This window comes from Vidua chalybeata, chromosome 12 (assembly GCF_026979565.1).
Source record: "Vidua chalybeata isolate OUT-0048 chromosome 12, bVidCha1 merged haplotype, whole genome shotgun sequence".
Lineage (NCBI taxonomy): Eukaryota > Metazoa > Chordata > Aves > Passeriformes > Viduidae > Vidua > Vidua chalybeata.
The window spans coordinates 806,908-823,631 of NC_071541.1; the positions used below are offsets into that span (position 1 = coordinate 806,908).

The following is a 16,724-nucleotide window of genomic DNA, read 5'->3' on the forward strand; positions in this document are numbered from 1 at the left end:
CTGCAGCAGCGTGGCCTCGGGGGCTGAGCTGCTGGGGCAGGCGCTGGTGGCGTGTTTGGAGCACACGCCCTGGGCCCTGCCTCGCTGCGGGCAGGGAAAGCTCTGTGCTTCCAGGGGTGCCTGCCCTGCCTGGCTCCGGGCAGTGATGAGCAGCAAGGGCTGGGAAGCTCTGCCCTGCCCTGGTGCATTCGTGGCAGCCAGGTGTCCCTGCAGCAAGGGGCTCTCTGTGCTGGGGGTGAGCACCTGGCGGGGTCTGCTTTGCTTGGAATGACCCTGAGAGTGCAAAAGTCCTTGTGCCCCAGCCCGTGCAGCCGAGGAAGAGGTCTGGAATGCGTGAGGTCGAGTTCTCAAGGTTGTTTATTTTCCCTTATCTAGAACATTCTATCTCTGACCTGCTGAGCTCTGTCCAGCACAGAAGCCATGGCAGTCTGCCCCGAGCCTCGGGCAGCTCCCACATGATAAACCAAAAACTCCGTGTGCCATGGTTACAATAACGTGCCAATGTCTGTCATTGATGTTGGACAGTGTGTCTGTGCCTGAAACCAACAGAAAAGTGTCACCAGCACAGCGAGACATGGAGGGCAAGGAGAAGGAGAAGAAGGTCAGGACATGCCCAAATCCCTGCATCTTGTACCCCTGAATCACATTCTAAAAACCCCAAAATTCTACTTTTTCACCCTGTGTTAGTTCAACTACCACACTGCTCAAACCCTTGTGGCTGTAATTCCTCACACAGAGTTGGCAGCTTTTCCCATGGGCTAAAATGGAAGCCACAGGGGTTTTTGACTTTGTGCCAGGGTCTCTGAGCCCCCTGCCAGGGTCTGGAGCCAGCCAGGGCAGCCAGAGGGATGTGCTGGGCTCTGACAGCCACCGTGGGCAGGAGAGCAGCGATTCCTTCAGCTGGGCTGGGTCACTGGAGGGTCTGGAGGATTCCTTCAGCTGGGCTGGGTCACTGGAGGGTCTGCACCCCAGGCAGGAGCGTGCCCGTGGGCTGGTGGCAGTTCTAGCCATGATCCCAGCAGCCCCTCGGGAGCTGAGGTTTGCTCTCTGCCCTCCCTCGGTGTGTGAGCTGGCTGCTGTGCCAGGAGCAGAACCACCCCCGTCCCAGTGGGCACCTGCTGTTTCTGGGGGCTGGCACACCCTGTGCATGGTTTGTGTGTGATTCCTGCCTCCCTCATCATTCTCCCCAGAGTTGTGCTTCATGATTCTTCTCCTCTGGATGTCTTGCAGTGCCTGATGTTTATCGTGAAGGGTTTTTTGTCCTTTTTTTTTTTTTTTTTCCTGGCTGAAGGATTGAAGGAAGGACGCCTGAGTCTGTGATCCCCTGTGAAGGAGCCTGTGCAGGCACAACGTTGAGCTGGGGTTAGGTGTCTAATGAGGAATGGGAAGGAAATCCCATGCAGGATTTATCCTGTGCTGTCATTCCCCTCTCCCTGTGTGTGCCTGTTCCTGGCTGATTTCAGTTTCCCCATTGTCTGCTCCCCTGTAGGTTCCTGCTTGCTGTGAGGTCTGTAAGTGCTGGAGTGGCACTGCTGTGTGTGTGTGTGTGTGTGTGTGTGTGTGTGTGCTGAACCTCACTGGAATGGCACACTGCTCTGTGTGTGTGTGTGTGTGTGTGTGTGTGTGTGTGTGTGCTGAACCTCACTGGAATGGCACACTGCTCTGTGTGTGTGTGTGTGTGTGTGTGTGTGTGTGTGCTGAACCTCACTGGAATGGCACACTGCTCTGTGTGTGTGTGTGTGTGTGTGTGTGTGTGTGCTGAACCTCACTGGAATGGCACACTGCTGTGTGTGTGTGTGTGTGTGTGTGTGTGTGTGTGCTGAACCTCACTGGAATGGCACACTGCTCTGTGTGTGTGTGTGTGTGTGTGTGTGCTGAACCTCACTGGAATGGCACACTGCTCTGTGTGTGTGTGTGTGTGTGTGTGTGTGTGTGCTGAACCTCACTGGAATGGCACACTGCTGTGTGTGTGTGTGTGTGTGTGTGTGTGCTGAACCTCACTGGAATGGCACACTGCTCTGTGTGTGTGTGTGTGTGTGTGTGTGTGTGCTGAACCTCACTGGAATGGCACACTGCTGTGTGTGTGTGTGTGTGTGTGTGTATGTGCTGAACCTCACTGGAATGGCACACTGCTCTGTGTGTGTGTGTGTGTGTGTGCTGAACCTCACTGGAATGGCACACTGCTCTGTGTGTGTGTGTGTGTGTGTGTGTGTGTGCTGAACCTCACTGGAATGGCACACTGCTCTGTGTCTGTGTCTGTGTCTGTGTCTGTGTCTGTGTCTGTACCTGCTGAACCTCAGCGTTTTCCTGAGAGCTTGGCCTTTTTTCTTGTAAAGTTTAACAATGTAACCTTGCTAATTTGAACATGGATGGATTTTTTTTTTTTTTTTTTGATGAATAACCGTAGTTTCACTGGGAGTCCCTGATGCACAGCCCCACTGCACATGGAGCTGTCTGCTCTTTCTTTCTCCCCTTGCCCTTTTCCCCCTTCCCACACTGTGCTTCCCACCCCAAAAGGCAAAGCCCAACCACCCCTTCATCATCTGAGAGTTTCTCATCTCCCTGGCTGCTGCTCTGTAGGAGAACTTGTTCCTGACACGTTCCTGCTGCTCATAATGAGCTTTCACTCAAGGGGCTGATCAATAGCAGAGCCCAGCAGGTCTGTCTCCATTGCTTGTTTTCTCTATCTTGAATCTGCCAAGAGAGATTAGACCATTGCCAAGGTCACTCAATAGGCTGTGAGTGAAGGAAAAGATATCTGGCTGACTTTTTTAGGACAGGCTGCAAAAAGGCAAGAGCGGAGCTAAAACTGAGTGCACAGTGACAGATTAAATCCGTGCCAAGGGCACCGAGGGGCTGCTGAAGTGAGCCTGGGACACGATCCACGTCCCCTGTCAGGGGCAGGCTGCTGCCCTGCCTGCTGAGGCAAGGTGCCCTGGCAGGACTCGGGAGGCAGCAGGAGCAAAGCAGGCACTCAGGAGCTGAGGCAGGGGGACCTCGTGCTGAAATCAAGGGGATGTGCACGCTGTTGTGGTGGCAGAGATGGACTGGGAGCAGCCTTGTGGCATCCTGGCACCGGGACCCTGAGTGCTGCTCCGGGGGCCGAGGTGCTCCGGGACCTCCTGAGGGCTGGGCTCTTGCGTGGCTGAGCTGAAATGAAGAAACATTAGACTTTAAAAAAGCACGAGTCACTGAAAGTTTTTTGTGTTGACGATGAGTGAAATGACAGAGGGAAGGCTTCCAGGAAGAGGCAATATATTTTATGGGTCTGACTGCTGGAACAGGGACAGCAGTCTCCGTGGCTGGTGTGTCTGAGAGCTTGTCCCGCTTTTTTCCCCAGGTTCCAGCAGTTGATCTAATAAAATACACTGTCTGTATAAATCTTCCAGCCTCAGATCATCATGTCTGCCTCAGAACAGCTAATAAAACAGCAGACAGAGCTCCCTGATATTGTTACCTCATTTGATGGCTCGCCGTGGCCACCCCACACAGAAACCAGACTGCAGTGCCTGTGAATGTTTAGGAGCCTTGCACAGAAAACTGAGTTGTGAGTTTACCTGGCTTTGCAAACAAGACTGAAATAACTGCTTCCATAATAACAAAAATTACAAATCCTCTCCACTCTCTTTTCATTTAAACTCTACTCTTGAGTTGGAAGCTATTTGATCTGTAGGAGATAAAACCCCCCTTCCTCTGCACTGGGAGGAGATGTAGCTGTGTCCAAGCTATAATTCTGCTTTTATACCTGCTAGATTGGTAGTTTGGTTTAATTTCAGTCTGGTCATTCCTAAGCTTTTAAGTAGCAGTGTGCAGTTAATTGCTGTCTTGGCCTGGAACCAAAGCAGACAGGACAGCTCTGATGGAAGGAACAGGAGCTGTGGAGTTTTTGCAAGGCATTTGGAGATAAGGGGATCCTTTTGATTCCTTCTGCTTCCCCGTGGCCACTGGGGTGAGGCCACGGTGTCAGTGATGGTAACAGATGAAGGAAGTTGTGTTCATTCCTTGAACTGTAAGAGACAATCTCGTATAATTATCTGGGAGAGAAACCCCAGCAGATAATTACAAACTGCCACAACTTCCACTCTGAGTTGTTCTGTGTGACCTGAGAGCTTCACAGCCTGCAAGATTTAAATCGTTTGAGTGGCCTGACTTCACAGTGACCAAACTTGGCTGAAACAAGGCAAACAGAAGAGACTCTGGCTTGGAGCCTGTCTGTCCTTATCTTCCAGCTTTATCTGGGTTTCTAATTGAATTTTAAAGACGCTGATGATAGGCTGAGGCTAAAGCCCCAGTCCAGATGGAAAAGGCTCAGTGGGGCTGAGCTTGTCCTTGAGCTCCTTTTGGCTTTGGAACACTCGGTGTTCCCCTTCCTGGAGCTGGTCAAGCCAAGGGCTCAATCTGTGCACGTGTGCCCAGGTTTGGTGCCTGGGGCTCAGCCCTCACAGCTGTCCCAGCGTGTCCCCAGGCTGCAGAAACTGCTTTGTTTGGAGCTCACTGGTGGCTTTCCAGCAGTGCAAGGTCTTGCCCAGCTGTCTCCTCCCTCTCTCCCTGCTTTTGTGTCCCAGCCACTGGGCAGTGGGGTTTGTAGTTTCAAGCCCAGCCTGGATTTGCTGGGGGCTGTAAGAGCTTCTCCTGGCTCTGCCAGAGGATCTGGACTGAAGTCACTTTAATTTGAGGAGAATCCTCGCTGCTCTCAAAGCACTCTTCTGAGCCAATTCTTTCCTACTGCAGTGTGTGATTTTTGCAATATGAAGACTTGACAGAGGATTGCCCTGTGGGTAAAGGCTTGGCCAGAGGCTGCAAGGAAGAGTGTTCAAAAAGGGATTTTGTTTGACTTTGGCTGTACCTTCAGGTTTTCCTTGTCTCTTAACCTCCTGTCTGTGCCGTGGAACATGATTCTACTTGCCTCAGTGGGCTTCTATAAGAATATGTACTTAGAAAGTCGTGAGGAATGCAGATGGTGGGGCTGCTCCTTGGCCAGGAGCACAGCTGAGCAGTCAGCAGAGATGGAGGAGTTTCCTCCTGTGCACAGTGACCTCAGTTTGCAGACTGACTGCACGCTCAGGAATGGGCTGGTTATCCTTTGTTTACTCGTTTGTCATGTCGTGTTGCACGCTACGAAATCAGTTGAGGATGCGAAGGAATGGGATGCACTAAACTGAACAGCTCTGTTAACATCATGTGGCAGCGTGTTTGACTGCATTAGTTCCACTTCATGCAGCCACAACTGAGGCTGGGACAGGGCAGTAACACAGATCCCACTGTCACTGCATTTTGCCTAAATGAACCTTGGCATCATCCATAATTGTTTTAAAAATAAATCTAAGTTTATCTTTTAGAGTGCTTGAGGAGAAAAATGAAGTCCAAATGGAGTATATATTTTTTTTCCATTTTTCTCTCTTGAAACAACAAAACCTGCTGGTTTAATTTAACTTAGATTGGCCAGAGCAGCTGTGGCTGCCCCTGGATCCCTGGCAGTGCCCGAGGCCAGGCTTGGAGCCTGGGACAGTGGAAGATGCCCCTGCCTGTGGCAGGGGTGGCTCTGGATGGGCTTCAGCATGCCTTCCAACCCCAAACATTCCATAACTGTAATTCAAGACACTTTTCTATCACTTCTCTGTCACTACTGTGGAAGCTTTGGGGCAGGAAGTAGTTGGGGATGATTTTGGTGCTTCCTGTGGTGATTTGTCTCTTTTTTCTGTTGTCTGTGCTTTGTTTGATGTTCGAAATGTGTTTCAAATGGATATCTCTGCTGCAAGGAGAATAAACACTGCCCTAAATAAAGCTCTATCAGTGTTTAGACAGGTGTGCAGCAGTGCTGTAAATCAGTCTGGGCCACTGCACCTGGAAACTGGGGAGCCTGCAGAAAATCCACTCCCGGGAAGAGAAGATCAGGGAAGGGCTGAAGGCTTTGCCCTGCAGAGCTCCTTGGCTCAGGCTGAGCTGCCCCAGGCCCTGGTGGCCTGGCTGTGCCAGGGACACGGCTGTGCCAGGGACACGGCTGTGCCAGGGCCATGGCTGTGCCAGGGACACGGTTGTGCCAGGGCCATGGCTGTGCCAGGGACACGGCTGTGCCAGGGACACGGTTGTGCCAGGGACACGGCTGTGCCAGGGCCATGGCTGTGCCAGGGACACGGCTGTGCCAGGGCCATGGCTGTGCCAGGGCCATGGCTGTGCCAGGGACACGGCTGTGCCAGGGACACGGCTGTGCCAGGGCCATGGCTGTGCCAGGGACACGGTTGTGCCAGGGCCATGGCTGTGCCAGGGACACGGCTGTGCCAGGGACACGGTTGTGCCAGGGACACGGCTGTGCCAGGGCCATGGCTGTGCCAGGGACACGGCTGTGCCAGGGACACGGTTGTGCCAGGGACACGGCTGTGCCAGGGACACGGTTGTGCCAGGGACACGGCTGTGCCAGGGCCATGGCTGTGCCAGGGCCATGGCTGTGCCAGGGACACGGCTGTGCCAGGGCCATGGCTGTGCCAGGGCCATGGCTGTGCCAGGGACACGGCTGTGCCAGGGCCATGGCTGTGCCAGGGACACGCTGCAGGAGGGCAGGGCAGTGCTGCTGCTGCAGCCCTGGGGCTGCTCCTGCTCCCAGACACCCCAAGGCTCTGGAACCCCCAGGCCCCGAGGCAAGGCTGGTGACACAAACCACTCTGGCTTTCAGCTTCTATTTGTTTCCTTCCCCTTTGCCCAGCTGAGATGTTATTAATTCTGTCAGCTCGCTGGAGATTAATTGGAACTGTAAACACTGAAATTGCCTTTGAGTTTAAAAAGTGAGCTTATTTAGACCTTGAGGGGGAGAGGGAGGTGTTTGAACGTTGCTTGGCTTGGTCACAAAAACCTTTGGATCTTTGCAGATGGAAAAAAAATTGTTTGAGTGAATGGAAGATGTTTCTGTTTTCTTCTGGTTGCATCACTGAGATGTTGGAATTGCTTTTATTTGAAGTTCTGGGATTCTGTGACCTTGCAGCAGTGAAGATCCCGGGGCTGGTTTGGAATTGTGCTGGGCACAGGGAATGCTGAGTGGCTGTAGGACCAACTGCAGGAACCTGTGTGAGAATTCGCTGGCCTGGAGATGGTTTTTGCAGGGCTGTGATTTCCCATGCCCTGTCCTGGGCAAGGGGAGGTGCTGAGGTCTGTGCCCACACTCTGTGCCAGCAGCAGCTCAGGGTTCCAGCCCTCACCAAGCACCAGACTCCACTGATGGCACGCTGACCTTGGTCCTGGCCTTTCCCATGGATTCTGGAATGAGTTGCTACACAGCAAGCACGTGCTCAGTTTTTAGGAGCTTTTTCTACCCCTGAGTTTCTTTGTGTGTGTAACTCACTTCAGCTTGTCTTTGCAAATGTGGTATTTTTCTTCTAAAGGGCTTTGCATGTTTATGGATCTGTAGAAAGTTTCAGGTAGGTCAGAGTAGGAGTAATCGAATGGAAACACAAATGGAAGCTGAGGCTGGAGGCAAATTGGGAGAAGTTGGACCTGTTGCAGACTTTCAGTAGCTAATTATTGAACTGTTTATTTCATTAGAACAAAACCAATGGTGTTTGAATAATGAAGAATTCGCTTTGTTGGTGGCACACTTTGTCTCTCATTGATCCATTTACTCTAAATTGCCTGCGTGCATTTGGGGCCCTCAGACCTGCCCTGTGGGACAGGGGGTTTGTCCTTCCTTTTGTCTGTCCTTCCTTTCCCTTGCTGCTCTGCCCGTGCCCTGGCACACTCCCCGGGGGCTGCTGTGTGCTGCAGTGGCTGGGCAGTTTCTGCAGCTGGCAGCAGCGGGCTGTGGGGTGTTTTTGACCTTACAGAACTCATCCTCCCAGGGGCTGCTGTGTGCTGCAGTGGCTGGGCAGGTTTCTGCAGCTGGCAGCAGCGGGCTGTGGGGTGCTCTGGGGAGGCTGCAGGGCTGAGCCCCTGGAGATGCTCAGCCCCTGCTCACACCAGGACCTGCTGCTCCCTGCCTGCCCTTACCTCGGGCTCTCTCCAGGCCCCCTGCACGGGAGTTGTTGCTGCTCCAGGAATGAGGAATGCCTCCTGAGCACAGGCTGGGGATCCTGGCTGCCAGGAGGAGGCTCGGGGAGCCCCGGGGGTGTGTGCAGCCTCCACTCCCCAGGGTTTTGCTCTGCAGATTGGCAGTGAAACACCTTCCCTCAGAGCCTGCCCAGGCATTAACATCCCTGGGAGCTGAACAAACTTGTCTTTTATGTTTCAGTATAAAACAATGTCATATCAAACCAGGGAGAATGTTTAATAAGAACATAAAGGTGTATTGCAATAGGGGATTTATGCATTTTTATTGGGTTTCCTGGTGCTACAATAATACTCATCATTTTCTTCAATGCCTTTTCTTGTAGTGGGGAGAAATTGCAATGCTGAATCCTGATTTGAGGTGGATTCCTTGCAGCAAGCTGGGGATTCCCAGCCCTTGCCCTTGGAGGATGTACTCCTCTGTGCACATCCCTGGAACCTTCATTCCCTCTCCTGAAGGACGGGTCCTGTCCCTGCCCAGGGGTGCCATCCTCACACTCAGCTCCTGTTCTCCTGGAGAGGGAAGGGCAGAAGGAGTTTGTCTTGGTCAGCTCAAAAGGAAGCTGCTGGGAGGATGAGTTCTGTAAGGTCAAACACGTGGAATGTGTGCGTGATAAATGGGGAAGTGACTTTGCCACTTTGGTTTTCAAGGCAAATGAAAATTGTGATGTGGGGAGAAGGAAATAGGAAGCTGCACCCAAACATTGTGGAACAGATATTTGTTTTGTAGTTGAAAGGAAGTTTGAAAATCCCTGGTTTTCAACACAAATTGCTTGGGAGAAGTGAGGGAGGCACAAACCTAAACCATTATAAATGGTAACCTTTAAAAGTAGAGACATATTTCCTAACAAACGGCTTCTCTTCATTATCAGACCCTCGTTAACTGAAATATTTATTTGGGGTGATGGGATGTTTGAAAATGCAGCAGCTGCTCCGTTTGCTCTTTCCCTTTCTGTGATTTATTCAGTGATTGTTCAGCAGGAGAAGGCAGGGCAGGGAGGCAGGAGCTGCTCTCCTGCAGTGCCCCTGGAGAGCAGAGCTGGGAGCTGTGCTGGGAGCGTGGCCCCCGTGTGTGCACACACCCCACAGCTCCCTGCCCCTCTGCAGGGGCTGTGGGGGCAGCTGTGGGCAGAGGGGCTCCCCTCTGGGATCACTCACTCCAGGTCCCTCCCAGTCCTGTGTGCCCAGGCAGTTCATCCCCAGTGCTCAGTGGTTGCCAGAAAACCAGGATTTCTGCCATAGAAACCTCCAGAATGGGTAGGAAATGGAGAATTAAGGGAAGTGACAATTAGTGTCTCCATTCCCAGGTGCTGTAGTTCCATTTCCATCAGTGAGGCAGAGCTTAGCTGGAATTCAGTTCCTTATTTTAGAATTGTAAACAGGAGTGGGAACATGGATTGTTTTTCCCATATGGTGAGATGCCTTTTGATCAGGAAGGCAGAAGCTCACTGAGTACTTAAATTTTGGTGTCTTGGTAAAAGACAGACTATCTGAAGCTCTTGAAAGATCCTCTTGAATATTAATAACAGATAATAAAAGGCAACATGCAATTAATTTCTAAGTACTCCAAGTACTTTATGAAATCCAGATGGTTTTATCATCTCCTTCCAATGACAAGGAGATGGCAATAACTCCTAAAACTACAGGCCTTGGAATCTCATAGTGAAGAGATGTACTGGACTAGGAAAAAGGAAAATTAATGGGATGCATCCTTAGATGAAGCAGAAGGTGCCTGGCAAAGAGATGGACTGTGGGAACCCAGCACATCCCTGTGGCTGCCCTGGCTGGCTCCAGACCCTGGCAGGGGGCTCACAGACCTTGGCACAAAGTCAAAAACACCTGTGGCTTCCATTTTAGCCTGTAGGAAAAGCTGCCAACTTTGTGTGAAGATTTACAGGTCACAAGAGTTTGAGTTGATGTAGCACAGGGTGAAAAAGTAGAATTTTGGGGTCTTTTAGAATGGGGTTCAGGAGGCAGGATGGAGGAATTTGGGTGTGTCTTGTCCTTCCCCTTCTTCTTGTCCTTCCCCTTCTTCTTGTCCTCCATCTTTCACTGTGATGGTGGCACTTTTTATTGGTTTAGAGTAGAGACACAGTGTCCAACATAGGTGTTAGGTATTGGGAATTAATCATAAACACAGCACACGGAGTTTTGGGTATAAAATGTGAACACTGCCCTGAGGGCAGACAGAATGCCATGGCCGAGCTGCTGGGCAGAGCTCAGCAGGGCAGAGAGAGAATGTTCTAGAGAAGGGAAAATAAACAACCTTGAGAAGCAAAACCGACGCACCTGGACTCCTTCTTTTCACAATCTCGGGGTCATCTTGAGCACAGAACCCCGAGAATGGAGGAAGTTCTTGTGCAGTCACCAGAGGAGGTCTCCCCTTGTTGTGCACACTCCAACTGTGCCTCTCCAGCCCTGGCCATCGTGCTGGCAGTGTGTGCTGCCAGACACCAGTGAGAAACCTGAGACGCCAGGGCTCCTGACAAGCTATACATCCCCAGCTCTCACATAAGCTGAGCATGAATATTAACCTGTCAAAAGCCACCTAAGAAAGAAATTGACCTCATTTGCAGATAGCTAAAAGGAAATTTCTTCTCAGGCTCACAATGTTATGAACATTTTTTGTTCATAGAAGCCATCAAGTGTGACACAAACTTTATAGATATAGGGAAAAAAAAAATCACTTCTTGTCATTTTCCTCACGTAACTCTTCCATTTTCACTACATGGACTGAAATGTAGTGGGAGAGAATGTGAGTGGGACAGACAAACCCTGCCTGCCCCCCTCCACGGTTGGACTGGGGGTGTTTTGTAGGCAGAGGGGTCCAAATCAGAGTTGCTGTGGCTGGCATTGCCCAGTGGGCCCTCGATACCCCACAATTCCAGCTCCAGCTGGCACTGAACCCAGCTGGCTGATGTTCATATCCCACCTGTGCAGGTGCAGGCTGGAAGGACACCAACACCCCCTGTGCTCGTGTGCCACAAGGTGAGCTGGCAGGTGGAGGGGTGAGGGTGCCCTGGGTGTCCCTGTGTGCTCAGAGGTGGCACCTCTGCCTCCCAGGGGACACGGGCACCTCATCCTCTGCTGCTGCAGTGCCAGGGGCTCCCTGGGGACAGCAGGCAAGGCTGGCACGGCTCTCTGGGGTTCACCTGTCTTCCCACTGGAAGAGATTCTTCCCCCAGCCCAGGAATTTGGGGATCTCTGGATGCTGCTGCTCCCAGTGTGCCATAAATGAGCCCCAGTAGGTCGCTGCCTGTGGGATCTGTTGCTAAGGTGACACAAACAGGCTTTTGCTTCAGCTGCTGGAGAGGACAGTTGAGCAGGAGGCGATCAAATGAAGCTGAATTCAAACCTTTTTTGTGTTTTTTCACCCTTAAGTAAAACCAATTTTGTTTCATGGAGGTTTGGTTCTGGACCCCCTGAGCTGGGGTCATTTCTAGGCCAAACAAAAGCATCATTCTGTGTGTCTGCAGAAATGTCTCTGTGCTTGAGAGAGAGAAATGGCCCTTACACAGTGTATTTCCCTTGTAACGTGTGTTCTGGTGTTAATGTGTCCTTGCACATGGAAGCGCTGAGGTGGAAGCTTTCTAATGGCTGAGTTTATCATAGATCAGAGGGGCAGAGCTTTGATGATCCCTCTGTGCCGTGGTACTGCTCAGCTCTGCCCTGTTTGCCCATCTGAGCTGGAAATGAGTGTTCTTTCGGCCCTTGAACAAATAAATAACCGCAGAGGTTTGCCAGCAGATCTTCCTTTGTGCCCTTGCCCTTGGCTCTCGCTCAGAAGTCGCCTCCTCTGTGTAGTTGTGCCTCTGCTGGTGCCAGGCAGGAGGAGGGAGCACCTTCCTCTGACGGGGCAGCAGATGCACTCAGGCTCAGCCTGAGCACCGAGCCTTCTCCCCAGCTGCCTCACAGTGCTGCTCTCACCTGTCCTTTGGTGGTTCCAGAGGCTGCAGCCTGCTCATTGCATTTACAGCCACGCCTGGGAAGGAGCCCAGGCTTTTGGGGGGGGCTGCAAGGCTCTGCCCACGCTCTGCCTGTTCTGCAGGGCACGTACAGTGACCCCTGGGTGCCACAGTGACCCCTGGGTGGTGGCCATGAACCCCTGGGTGGTGGCCATGAACCCCTGGGCACTGCAGTGACCCCTGGGTGGTGGCTGTGGCCCCCTGGGTGCCGCTGGCCGCAGGTTCCAGGCTCAGGACCCTGTCCTGTGCCAGTCCTGGCACTGCTGCCATGGTGCTGTGCCCCTGGGAGGATCCTGCACTCTGGAGCTTGCTGCAGCTGCACAGGGCTGCCTCCAGCCCCTGCAGTGTTGGTGTTATCACCTGGCATGGCTCTGCAGTGTTGGTGTTATCACCTGGCAGGGCTCTGGAACGTTGGTGTTATCACCTGGCACACTCTGGAACGTTGGTGTTATCACCTGGCACAGCTCTGGAACGTTGGTGTTGTTACCTGGCAGGGCTCTGGAACATTGGTGTTGTTACCTGGCACGCTTTGGAACGTTGGTGTTGTTACCTGGCACGCTTTGGAACGTTGGTGTTATCACCTGGCACGCTCTGGAATGTTGGTGTTATCACCTGGCACACTCTGGAATGTTGGTGTTGTTACCTGGCAGGGCTCTGCTGCTGCCCAGGCTCCGCTTCACCGTGTTTAGCTCGTGTCTTGTGGAAACCCAGGGCACCAGGAATATTTCTCTGCTCTGGGGTGCTCTGACCCCCAGGGGAGCACTGACTCTGACCCTCATTCATGGAGAAAATTTCCAAAGCCTCAAGGTGAACCAGAGACCAGAAAAGTGTGAAATAGATTGTGGAGATTGTAGAGAGCAGTGTAGTGTGTCACAGGGGTGAGAAATTCAGGCTTTAGGATTTTTAGGATGTTCTAGATGGGTTCAAGATGGAGGGTACGGGGTGGTGTCTCGAGTTCCCTTCTTCTTTCTTCTTCTTCCTCTTTCTTCTTGGGTTTGGGTGGTATCTTGTAATTGGGCAGAAAAATCCGCACTGCGGGTCTTTAGGGGTCAGTTATTGGGTTAGAAAGGAAAATAATTTAGGTGTCACTTCTTAATTGGGCAGCTTAGTTTTTGATTAGGCTCAAAAGGCCTTGCAGCACGAGGTCGTTGCCATTTTTGTGCTGTTTTTTCCTGCACGCAGAGTCTGCTGCAGACAGCGCTGAAGTTTTGATAAGATAACAACAAACAGAAGCTGCAGACTGAAGAAGTCCAATGCATCTCTGGTTCCTGGCACAGAACTGCCCCAGGAGGGTCTCCCCTGCCAGGGGGAGTTGCCCAGCTCGGGGCTGCAGACTCAGTGCCTGGCTGTGCCCTGGGGGCACCTGGAGGTTTTCCCCTCCCAAGCCCCAGCTCTGCCAGGGCTCCCTGTGCCAGGGCCAGCAATGCCCCCTTCCCTGCAGCCTCCTTCCCTCAGCAGGAGCTGGCTGTGCCACAGGGCGTGGAGAGAAGGAGCAAGCCTCCCTTACAGACCTGCCCCTTGCCACTGATGAATTATCCTCGTGCTCTGCAGGAGCACCTCGGGCTGACACTGCCTGCGCTGTCAGCAGGCAAATTTATATTTTGTTATTATATATTTTATATTATATTTTATAATTTTATTTATATCCTGGCTGTGTGACCCGGGGAGTCTGTGAGTTTGGAGTCTGTCATACAGAACTCAGAGTAAATAAATCCCCTCCTAGTTAATCATGCATTGGACACAAATCATTTACAAATGCAAACAGAATGTTCCTGTTTTGAAGGTTTAGCAATGGGTATATTTGAAACCAGAGTATTTGGGCTGAGTGTCAGGATTAATTTTCACTTACTAAGAATATTAGTTAGGATGCTATTTACTTAAGAAATTTGCCATTAAGGATTTATTCCTAGCAGATGCAAGTACCTCTGAAACCTTTGTTCTCAGTTGAAACAGAATGCTTTGTGGGATTATTAAACGCTGCTCTGTGAACTTTGAATTTCAAACAAGAGCTGGGTTCAAAAGTGTCCCAAAGGGTTGCAGAGATGGAAGAGACCCCTGGGGACCCCCCTGACCTTGAAGGAGTCACTGCAGTGCTAGCATTCCAACTTGCCTTGATTTGTGTGAGGAGATATTTACACTCACTGACCTCGGAAAAATGGAGCCAGAATTAATTTTCCTTCTCTGCAGCAGGACTTGAGAAGGCTTTGTTTGTGTCAGCAGCAGTGCACAAGACCCTCCCTGCAGTTAGAGTTGTGCCTTGAGCTCTGGGGTGTCTGGGGCTGGCCCTGGCTCTGCTCTGGCCGTGCAGGATGCCTGACCTTGTCAACTCCTGATGTCCACTCGTCTTGGTTTTTATTCTCTTGACCTCCCCCCTTTCTTATTTCTGGAAACTGTAGGAATTAGGGCACAGTTGTAGGAGCTTGGACACAATTTGTGAAAGCAGAGCTGTAGTTTTGAAAAGCTGGGTGCACTCTTGGTGTTGAATCCGTTTCACCTCGCAGGTTTGCACCTCGGACACCTTTCTGTTATCAGAGTACAAGCAGGAATGAAAGGAGTTCTCCTCCCTCTGCAGGGTTAGCTAAATTCTCCATATGCTGGTAGGTTAACTGGGTATTGAACTGTTCAGCATTAATTAAACAGCCACGGCTGGGGACTAGCTGGGAGCACACTGTCCAATTAAAGCAGTTGCCTGTGTGAACAGCTGCCCATAAATCAGCTCCTCTTGTACACATAACAATTGTTAATTGAATAATTGCTTAGCATTAATCTCTTAATTTTTCCTCGGGAAATGCATCCCATTTACTTGGAAGCATTGAATTTTTGAGCATGTCTTGATTTACCCAAGCTGAGGTGCAGCGTGTGTGTGTTAGCAGGAACAGAGAGCTCAGGCTGGGCTCAGCAGGAGGGACAGGAGGGGACAGGGGGGACAGGAGGGGACAGGAGGGACAGGAGGGGACAGGGGGGACAGGAGGGACAGGAGGGGACAGGAGGGGACAGGAGGGGACAGGGGGGACAGGAGGGACAGGAGGGGACAGGAGGGGACAGGAGGGACAGGAGGGTTTGTGTGTGTGCAGGAGGGGACAGGAGGGGACAGGGGGGTTTGTGTGTGTGCAGGAGGGGACAGGAGGGGACAGGGGGGTTTGTGTGTGTGCAGGAGGGACAGGAGGGGACAGGGGGGTTTGTGTGTGTGCAGGAGGGGACAGGAGGGGACAGGGGGGTTTGTGTGTGTGCAGGAGGGGACAGGAGGGGACAGGGGGGTTTGTGTGTGTGCAGGAGTGTCAGAAGCTCTCTGGGAGCCCTTGGAGGGGGCAGAGGTCAGGGCAGTGCTGTGATTCTGGGCTGTGAGGCTGGGTTGGGTTTGGGAATCAGGAAGAGGAGCCCTTGGAATCTCTGGGAGTCTCCTGCTGGTGTCAGCAGTGCTGTGTCCTGCCATTGTCCCCAGGGCAGCCCGGGGAGCACCTGGGGCAGTCCTGGGCACCAGGAGAGGCTCTGGGATGTGCCAGCTGCTCAGGCAGGGGCTGCTGCTGCTGCTGCTCTGCAGCTCTGCTGGGGGGCAGCTGCAGTGCCACCCTGGGGCCAGTGCCAGCCCAGGGCCAGTGACAGTCCTGGGGCCAGTGCCACCCTGGGGCCAGTGCCAGCCCAGGGCCAGTGACAGTCCTGGGGCCAGTGCCAGCCCGGGGCTCCCCTCAGGGTGAGCCCAGCACAGATCTCTGAGCCCAGCACAGATCTCTGAGCCCAGCACGGATCTCTGAGCCCAGCACAGATCTCTGAGCACAGATCTCTGAGCCCAGCACAGATCCCTGAGCACAGATCTCTGAGCCCAGCACTGATCCCTGAGCCCAGCACAGATCTCTGAGCCCAGCACGGATCTCTGAGCCCAGCACGGATCCCTGAGCCCAGCACAGATCTCTGAGCCCAGCACTGATCCCTGAGCCCAGCACTGATCCCTGAGCCCAGCACAGATCTCTGAGCCCAGCACTGATCCCTGAGCCCAGCACAGATCCCTGAGCCCAGCACTGATCTCTGAGCACAGCACAGATCTCTGAGCACAGCACGGAGCTCTGAGCCCAGCACAGATCTCTGAGCCCAGCACAGATCTCTGAGCACAGCACGGATCTCTGAGCACAGCACTGATCTCTGAGCCCAGCACAGATCTCTGAGCACAGCACAGATCTCTGAGCCCAGCACAGATCCCTGAGCCCAGCACGGAGCTCTGAGCCCAGCACAGATCTCTGAGCACAGATCTCTGAGCCCAGCACAGATCCCTGAGCCCAGCACAGATCTCTGAGCACAGCACGGAGCTCTGAGCCCAGCACAGATCTCTGAGCCCAGAACAGATCTCTGAGCACAGCACAGATCTCTGAGCCCAGCACAGATCCCTGAGCCCAGCACTGATCTCTGAGCCCAGCACAGATCCCTGAGCCCAGCACAGATCTCTGAGCCCAGCACAGATCTCTGAGCCCAGCACAGATCTCTGAGCACAGCACGGAGCTCTGAGCCCAGCACTGATCTCTGAGCCCAGCACAGATCTCTGAGCACAGATCTCTGAGCCCAGCACAGATCTCTGAGCACAGCACAGATCTCTGAGCCCAGCACAGATCTCTGAGCACAGCACGGAGCTCTGAGCCCAGCACTGATCTCTGAGCCCAGCACAGATCTCTGAGCACAGATCTCTGAGCCCAGCACAGATCCCTGAGCCCAGCACAGATCTCTGAGCCCAGCACTGAT

At 52.7% G+C, this 16,724-nt stretch overlaps 1 long non-coding RNA gene across 1 annotated transcript; it reads right to left on the reverse strand.

Moving 5' to 3' along the window:
- Positions 1–11,618: 11,618 nt before the first annotated feature.
- Positions 11,619–12,377, reverse strand: LOC128794190 (uncharacterized). Its single transcript, XR_008433022.1, has 2 exons — positions 11,959–12,377; positions 11,619–11,879 (listed from the first exon to the last, which is right to left on the reverse strand). It is a non-coding gene; the product is annotated as an uncharacterized LOC128794190 (long non-coding RNA).
- Between the last annotated feature and the right edge of the window lie 4,347 nt (positions 12,378–16,724).